The following is a 9,968-nucleotide window of genomic DNA, read 5'->3' as shown; positions in this document are numbered from 1 at the left end:
GCTGACCCTGACCCTGTCCCTGACCCAGCTGACCCTCTGCCTGTTGTGGACTCTATTGTTGCATTGGGGAACACCCTGGGGCTGGAAGTGAATGGCGAGGATGTGGAAGAGTTGGTGGAGGACCACAGGGAAGAGCTAACCACTGAAGAGCTGGAAGAGCTTTATCTGGAACAGTATCAGACTACAGCTGAGAACCTTGCTTCAGAGGAGGAGGAAGAGGGAATGAATGAGGTACCTTCTTCAAAGATTAAGGAGATTTGTGCCAAGTGGAATGATGTCCAAATGTTTGTGCAGAAGTACCACCCTGAGCAAGCTGAAACAAGCCATCTTAGCAACAAGTTCAGTGACAGAACCATGTCCCATTTTAGGGAAATGTTAAAGAGGCACCAGAAACAGAGGACTGTGGACAGTTATTTTGTGAGACAGGGGTCCAGTGACTCTCAAGCTGGTCCTAGTGGCATTAAAAGACAGAGAAGGGAAGTAACCCCAGAGAGGGCTTTGATACCTGAAGTCCTCATGGAGGGGTATTCTCCTTCCAAACACTAACCCCAACTCCCTCTCTCCTCCTCCCTATCTTCCAGATGCCATCACCAATCTTCAATAAAGGTAAGTAAAAATTTTATTTTATATGTTTATTTACATTTATTAATACATAATTGAACACTATATTTGTTGTGTGTATGTAAAACTGTAATTAATCTCTTTAAAATGTATTTTTTTGTGAAAATTTTTGGGTTTCTGGAACGGATTAATTGTATTTCCATTATTTCTTATGGGAAATATTGCCTTGCTTTTCAAACTTTTTGAATTTAGAACTAGCTCCTGGAACAGATTAAGTTCGATATTTGAGGTTCCACTGTATTATAGAAGAATAGTAATAATCATCTTTTTTTATTGTTAGTTTTTGTAAACAAGTTTTGTAAATACGTAATATAATGATAATGTTTGTGCAGTTATTGTGTTGCATATAATGAGTGGATATATGTATATACATTATGCATTATATTGTACTCACAGCCCACAAAAGTTACCTTGAAAAAATAAAAGGAAAAAGAATAAAAGTAAATATAATATTACCGAGTGAGCGGCAGTTGCCGATGTTGCCGTAAGAGGTTCACAATCAGAAAAATATTATTAAGATTTTGGTAAGATTTTTTTTTTTTTTTTTTTTTTTTAATATTTTTCGACACTGAGAGCAAGTTTGTGAGCAGGGGTCTTGACAGTGAAAGGATTAACTGTTTATACAGTAATGTACTGTATATTGTAATAAACAGAATAGAGGAAATCAGGTCTAATATACATTAGGTGTGCATACTGGTCAGAGAGCCCGTCGTAATTCTGAGTCTTCAGTAAACAAGTATGTCACTAAGTGAGGATAGGCTGTATATACTATTATTATTATATATTTTTTTTTATTATTGACATGTCGGCCGTTTCTCACCAAGGCAGAGTGGCCCGAAAAAGAAAAACTTTCATCATTCACTCCATCACTGTCTTGTCAGAGGCATGCTTACTCTACAGTTATAAGCATGCCTCTTGCAAGACAGGTGATGGAGTGAATGATGATGAAAGTTTTTCATCATCATTCACTCCATCACTGTCTTGCCATAATGCATTACAGAAAATGTGTTTGTGTACTGTACAGTGGAACCTCGGTTGTTGAACTAAATTCATTCAAGATGTCGATTAGACAACCAAAATGTTTGACAACTTGAGACATTTTTCCTATAAAGAATGATGTAAATAGAATTAATCCATTCTGGGCCCCAAATGGCAATACAGCCTCTCCTCACTTAGTGACGTACTCATTTACTGACTTCTTGGACTTGATGAGCTCTCTGACCAGTATGCATACCTAAATAATGTAGTATATTAGAGATGATTTCCTCCATTCTTTTTATTACAATATACAGTATGCTACTGTATGAACATTTAAAAATATACAGATCTCCCTCAACATTCGCGAGTTCCACTTCGAACATTCACGAATGCCCAGCCACCTAATCACATTTAAAATACATGTCATTACATATGTTAGGAACTGTGGCAGCAGCAGAGTTTGTTTGGAGACAGGACAAGATAGTCCTTCAATATGACACTAATATCAACTCTATAGCTTATTTAGCTATCACAATTGATCTAATATGACATAATAAACAATACATGTATTAATAACATAGAAACATGACATATACTCTAGAATGAATAAAATATGTCATTACGTATGCCACGAGTGGTGTTGTGTTGTTGTTGGATGTACGTATAAGGGCCACTGAGAGTATAAGCCTTACATAGTGGTGGTGAAGGTGGCAGGAGAGGTGGTAGACGCAGCGGTGTTGTCAGTCGCCCTATATACCTCCAATAACATTGGAGGAGTTAGTTTCTCTCTTTCTCCTCCACTTTTGTACTCTGCTATGAGTTCTTTCTTGAATTCTATAGTCTTTCTCACCTTCTCTACTAAAGGGCTGGCACTAATACAATACTTTACGATGTTTTCACGTATTTTATGAATGTTCATGGTTCAATAGGTTAAGGAAGCAATATTGTTAGGCTAAGTAAATGCTATTATTATATTTCCCTACAATATATTTGTGCACCAAACATTCGCAATTTTTCAACATTCACGAGGTTCTTGATCCCCTAACCCTCGCGAATGTGGAGGGAAACCTGTACTAAAAATGTTATAAATGGTGCGAAGGCGACAAGAAAACAATATTAAAGATGGTTGACACAAACCCACTGCCATTATAGTATGCTCCTTGCTCAGTGACAAATTCGTTTACTGACGTGGTTTTAGGAATGGAACTCCGTTGTTAAGTGAGGAGAGGCTGTAGTTCTATGTACGTCCTGACAGTGAATATACAATTCCTCCAGCCCAATCCTTAATATTACCATGTAAAGATAGGCTTCATATTTCAGAGTATGTACAGTAATTAGCAAAGTATATATAGTATACTGTACAGAGCTCTATGCATATGCTCACTCTTTTTCTAGATATTTTAAAAATTTATTGTGAACTTTTCCAGGTGTTCCCTGTAAAAGAACTTTCGCAGCTTCATAGTTTTTCTCCTGGAAAGTTTTATCCTTGGAAAATGAATTAATATTATATGTCATGTATATGACATCATTCACTTCATCACTGTTTAGCCAGAGGTGCATTTACACTGCAGTTATAAAACTGCAACATTAACACCTGTCCTTCAGAGTGCAGACACTGTACTTCCCATCTCCAGGACTCAAGTTTGGCCTTCCAGTTTCCCTGAATCCCTTCATAAATGTTACCTTGCTCACACTCCAACAGCACATCAAGTCCTAAAGTCTCCATTTGCTCCTATCTGACACACTCACACATGCTTGCTGGAAGTCCAAGCTCCTTGCACACAAAGCCTCCTTCACCCCCTCCAATCTTTCTTAGGCTGATCCCTACCCGCCTTCCCTCCACTACAGATTTATACACTCTTGAAGTCATTCTATTTTGTTTCATCCTCTCTGCATGTCCGAACCACCTCAACAACCCCTCCTCAGCCCTCTGGATAATAGTTTTGGTATTCCCGCACCTCCTCCTAATTTCCAAACTACGAATTCTCTGCATTATATTCACACCACACATTGCTCTCAGACAAGACATCTCCACTGCTTCCAGCCTTCTCCTTGTTGCAACATTCACCACCAATGTTTCACACCCATATAAGAGCATTGGTATAACTGTACTCTCATACATGCCCCTCTTTGCTTCCATGGACAGAGTTCTTTGTCTCCACAGACTCCTAAGTGCACCATTCACCTTTTTCCCCTCATCAGTTCTATGATTCACCTCATCTTTCATAGACCCATCTGCTGACATGTCCACTCCTAAATATCTGAATATATTCCCCTTTTCCATACTCTCTTCCTCCAGTCTGCAGCTTCTCTTCAGAATCTCCCAAAAGCAGTGTCATCAGCAAAGAGCAACTGTGACAACTCCCACTTTATGTTAGTTCCTTTATCTTTTAACCCCACACCTCTTGCCAACACCTGACCATTCACTTCTCTTACAACTTTATACTTGTTGGCCAAGTATACTAAACATATTTCAGTCCAGTTTCCCCAGTGGTAGTATAATAAGTACAGTGGTGCCCTGAGTTTTGGCCATAATTCGTTCCAGGAGGCTGTTTGAGTGCCGTTACCAAACGAATTTGTTCCCATAAGGAATAATGTAGATTAGATTAGTCCATTTCAGACCCCCAAAAATACATTTACAAAAGCACTTACACTAATACACTTACATAATTGTTCGAGTTGGGAGCTGTACGAAACTCGGGTTACCACTGTAATTTGCTTGTCTTGCATTTTACAGTAAATCCCCTTATAAAGCAATACTGCATGATGTGATTTTGTGTAAACAAGGTTGAAAAAGTGCATCCAAAATTATTTTGCGCCTGAAAAAGCCTTGATAGTATGTTCCGTAATCATGAAATCATCATGTTACCTGAAAAAGCTGAGTACTAGGCACAGTAATGCTTTTCCACTCTAACCCAAGTTAGGCCTGAAGGTCAACTATATGAGGAGAAGCACAGCTCCTTCCCCCCCCCCCCACCATGCTAGCCATGCTGCCTATAGAAGGGTCACATGCCTTGCTCTGTTTATCAAATAATTTTGGATCTTGTTATCACGTTATCTAATCTCTGGATATTACCCATAGCACCTAAAAGGAATACTAGTGAACCCAGAGGTGCTAGGAAGTTAGAGTGAAAATGATAATATTAAAGAAGGTGGAAATTTTAGATAGGCTGAGGTGGCATACAAATGATGCAGACTTCTGCATTTTAGGTCTGAGAAAACCTACAGTGCAATAATTATATATGCAATTCCATGCTATTAGTAAAAGTGTAGACTTTCACTTTAGAGGACTCTGACATGCCTGGATGCATTGTTTTGAAACAGAATCTGGAGCAAGCAGTAATCACTTATCACCTACAGTAGGCATCATAAATATGCACATGTATAAGTACACTTAGCAAACTATTTGATCTAGAAAACGTGTCAGCTTTGTTGCATGGATGTGTGTCTATCTGCAGACTCTTGAGTGCCATTGAGCAGGTGTGAGATTGTATTGTCTTCTGTCCTTAATATTGTAGTCTTATGAGTGCCTAGGGGATGTAAAAAGTTAATCAAGTGGAAGGGTAATAAAACATAATACTTGATTAGGTGAGGAACCCATACATATTTCAGTACTTTATTGTTTAAGCAATATATTATGTGTGCTCTCATTATCTTTGTGATTGGTTTATTTGCATGCATATTTATATTGGCTACTGTTTATAAGTAGTGCAGGGTAAAACAGACCTGAGATATTTTGCAGATTACATGATCACTCCAATATAACCATTATCTATTGACAACTCTGCATTCACATAAACATCAGAACCAGAGCCATCAACTTCTGCCAAGAGAGCCACATCAACCCACTCATCACACTTCCATGTCAAGAAGTAATGATAACTAAAAGATAAATTGTCATAATTTATACACAGTAGAATTAAAAATATCAAACCATACCACGGGTGGGGTTTGAACCCGCGGTCAGAGAGTCTCAAAACTCCAGACCGCCACGTTAGCCACTGGACCAGCTAGCTTCAATAAGATTCGCCCAACTAGGTATATTTCTACACCATAGGAAGGTTAGCATAGGCACCACTGTGTCCACAGATGCAAGTTTTTACAGACGAATCTCCAGCTAGCATGACTGAGTTTGTCACGGTCATGCTAGCTGGAGATTCGTCTGTAAAAACTTGCATCTGTGGACACAGTGGTGCCTATGCTAACCTTCCTATGGTGTAGAAATATACCTAGTTGGGCAAATCTTATTGAAGCTAGCTGGTCCAGTGGTACTGACCGTGGGTTCAAACCCCACCCGTGGTAGGGTTTGTTTGCAATCGTGTCATTACGATTTCGTGAGTCATTAAAAAAATATTTGGTAAGTTTGAAGGTGTCTGGAAGGTAACCTTATTTTCACCATATGTTTTTTTGTATCATATACATACCACTAATTTCTATTAGGTGCCAATTTTCCAGAATGTATCTTGCTCATTATGAGAGAATTTACAGTATCATCTAGTAAGTGAAATTAGTAGTTTATGAACCAGAAACTTCTCCAGGATTCAGTTTATGTAATGTGAATTTGCAGTTTAAATGCTTCTTATATGAAACTAGGAAAGGTTGCATAGTTAATATTATTATAATTATGCCTTAACAAATTGAAGTAATGACAAGAAGAGCAATTTTCTCAGATTTTGTTCTTAATATTCTTTGGGGCTCATTAGTAAGAGGGAACAGTAATCCTCATAGCAATGATTTATATAAAAAATCTTAAGAAGGCCCAGGAAATAAGACCATGTTTTCACTAAATTAAGAAATATTATTTTTGGCTTCCTAGAATTTTAATATTTTTACTGTTAATGATATAAGAGAGAATTATAGTACAGTGTTACATTGCATCTTTTGATAATGTTCACACTTTTTCTTTTGTGTAATTATTAGTATATCAAAAAAAATTTCAAGTAAAGCAAATTATTTTTCTACAGATTACCAGAAGCAATATAAGACCATTTTATTATTTATATCATGTGACTTATTGGTTTTTATCAACCTACCACTGGTACTGGCAGTACCTACGAGGAAATGGGATACGATCATGGGTTAGTTGCTGGTGATGTGGCATGGAGTGAGGTTAAAGTTTACGTTACTTAGTTTAGTGTTAAGCAGTAGAAGTTATTAAGAATTCTCATTGTACAAGTGTTTCTGTAACTGGGAAATTTTTTTATTTCTCAATAACTTATACGATGAGAATTGAAAGGTCAATTAATAAAAAATGCATGGCAGTCATGCCCATATAGAATGCATGTGCTAAAACATTATTTGACATTAGTGTTGATATATAGTATTTCAGGTAAAGCAAGTTTATTTTGATAGAAAATTATTGGCATAGTGTACTACCTGCAGTTTCTGGTGAAAGTGATACAAAATTGGCTAAACAAATGCATCACATAAGATTCTGGTAAACAAAACTCGATACTGTATAGTAGAGAACTAAGTGCTGATGGTTAGGTCAATTACTTCCTTGGAAAGACAAGCATGAAATTTGATACAGAGATTCCTTAATATCACTTGGCATGATGGAATGTTATCCATGTATGGAGTGCCTTTTTTTCAAGATGGCTTATATGATTTACATAAAAAGTGTTTTAGCATGATTATAATTTCTAGTTACAACACAACTGGTAAAAAAATGTAAATACAGTATTGCCTCTGATCTACATGTTGCTTATTACTTTACAGTGACAGTATCTATTAGACAAATGTGAGAGTATTTCATTCACTAACGAAAAACACTTTCATGTTAGCTTAGTCATGCCTAGGTGTACATATACAATGCATTACAGCATAGCAAATAAAAATACCCACCTAAATTATGAAATTTGTTTTCAGTTAGGTTAGGTAAGGTTCATCAGGAAACAAGACAAGTGTTTCCTGACATGGGTCTTAGTCAGATGATGACTCGCTGTTGGAGCTTTTGATCATCTGACCGAGGCCTTCCGCTTGCTCACCTGTCCACCCCTTTAAAAATTATGGTCATAGTTATAAGCATTTAGTTCATAGTTTTCAATTAAAGTTACATCAAAATAAATGGCATATAATGGGGACTATATTTAACATTATCTGGGTCTATGCACAAATGGGAAGGGATAATTTATAAACTAAAATTTATTGCTTTGAAAATATAGTACGTATTAATTTGTATGCAATTTCTTGTGTTATAAAATATGGCTTTCACATATTTGCATGACCAAACAAACAATTTACACTAGTAAACATTTGTAAAAAAATGTTGATTTAAAATGATAATTAAAAATGGTGAATTTAATATAATAATAATATTATACACCAGTAAACATTTGTAAAAATTGCTGATTTAAAAATGATAATTAAAATGTTGAATTTAATATAATAATAATGTATAGTGTTTCATAAAAAAATGTTTTGTAGTAAAACACAAAATATGTAAAATGTATGACATGAAAGCTGCCTTTGTACTTATTATTGAAATATTGGGTCCATGGAATGCTTATAAGAATCAATCCTGATACATTTTTTTATTACCCAGTAGCTGATACAGTTTGAGCCATTATATTTAAGATATAAAATTTTAATCTTTATCTAATTTATCTTTGTAAGAAACTAATTTTACAACTTCTGAAAATTTCTTGTGGGTGATCAGAAAACAAAGAATAAGATAATGCAAGTGAAGAAGCTGCTGGTGATGTCAGAAACTTCAGAAGAGAGCAACTGGGATACTGACTAACACTTAGTGAAATCCTCTTATTTAAAACATTATTTGTCAGTGGTAGAGGCTTAGGGTAGTACTATACCAAAATGAGGCATGAGCTTACCATAGGTTATTGCTGGTTAGCCTTGCCTACTGTTTTATTTACTTATTACTGTAATTTTAAAATACATATATTGTTTTCTTTGAGAGTTTCAAACTTTTACCACAAAGCAAGACTTGCTGACAAGGAGGGGATTAAATTTGTTCACCATTTACCGATAGTAATGATGTCTGACAATTATTTAAAGACTCATGACTTAGGTGATCACTAAACTCGTGAAATAAAATAAATTAAAGTACAATGCTGTATTTAGCTTTGATTGATTGTTTACATAGTACTAAGCAATTTAAAGTGCAGGGGTGTCTCATTTTATGCAGTAGATGCATTCCAGCCTTTGGTAGTTGTATTAAGTTCAGTGAGGCCATCAAACTCTGATTACATTTGAAATAATAAGAATATTCAATGTACTTTGCTAACCTCACCAATCACATGCAGTAAGTGTATACAACACACATGGAATTACTGGTAAAAATGGGACCTTGCATAATAGTGAGTTTGCATAAAGGAAACCCACATTAAGAAAGAGAAACCTGTAATTATAAAGATTTCAAGGAAGAATATTTAATAAGTACCTCTATATTTATTACATTTATCTACTGTAACACCAGAAAGGAGAATACTGTACTAATAAAAAATGTTAATGAGCTCATGGATATCAGACCCGATTAGTATGTGTATTTGTTCATTCCAAATTGAGGCTTGTCTCTAGATTTCTACATCCAAAAATCTCATATCTACTTCAGTTTATTTACTGGATGCTGTAACAATAAGTATTATAAATATGTATGTTATATAAGTACTCTGTTCAGATAATATTAACCTAGTGTTCTTCAACATGGTGAACTGTCTTTATGGTACAATATATCTTTCACTGAAGTATTCATCCATGTCTCTAGGATATGAGTAAAAAACAGAGAAAGAAGTCAATAAATTTTAGGTTTGAAGTCAAATCCTTGCACCTAATTATGTTCAGAGCTGTGGTGTATCATTTAGTAAATTACTTGATCACTTATTAAAATCTTTTTCTATTTTCAAGAATCATACTGGCCATTTTGAAAATAATATTAAAAATTTCCAATTAAACACTGAAATGTTTACTAATGATCAATACTAGAAACAATCATGGCGGTGACGTTACACCTTAAATAATTACTACAGTATCAACACTTCCTTATTTTTTAGTAATTGTATGACAATTTTGAAATAAAAAAAAAGAGAGACAAGTAAATCAGTCATTGAAATGTGTTAGGAGCATGTTTATAAGATTTTGGTTTTGCTTGTCAATTTTGAAGTGTACATATCACCATATGAAGAGACAGTGTATATGCATGGATAGCACTTTCAATGCAAAGTCATGGTGTCTAAGGAATGATTGTGAAATTTGATGCTTGTATCAAAGTTTTAACAAATGTTTTGGTGTTAACCATTCCTTAACTAGCACTCCTTCACTGGAGCGGTGGTAATGCAGTGCCTGCAGACACAGGACCCCAGGGCTTTGTGTCACCACCTGCTGTAGTGCCACTCACAATGGGACCCCAGAGC

Source organism: Cherax quadricarinatus, chromosome 30 (assembly GCF_038502225.1).
Source record: "Cherax quadricarinatus isolate ZL_2023a chromosome 30, ASM3850222v1, whole genome shotgun sequence".
Classification (NCBI taxonomy): Eukaryota; Metazoa; Arthropoda; class Malacostraca; order Decapoda; family Parastacidae; genus Cherax; species Cherax quadricarinatus.
Note: the sequence above shows the minus strand (reverse complement) of the source record.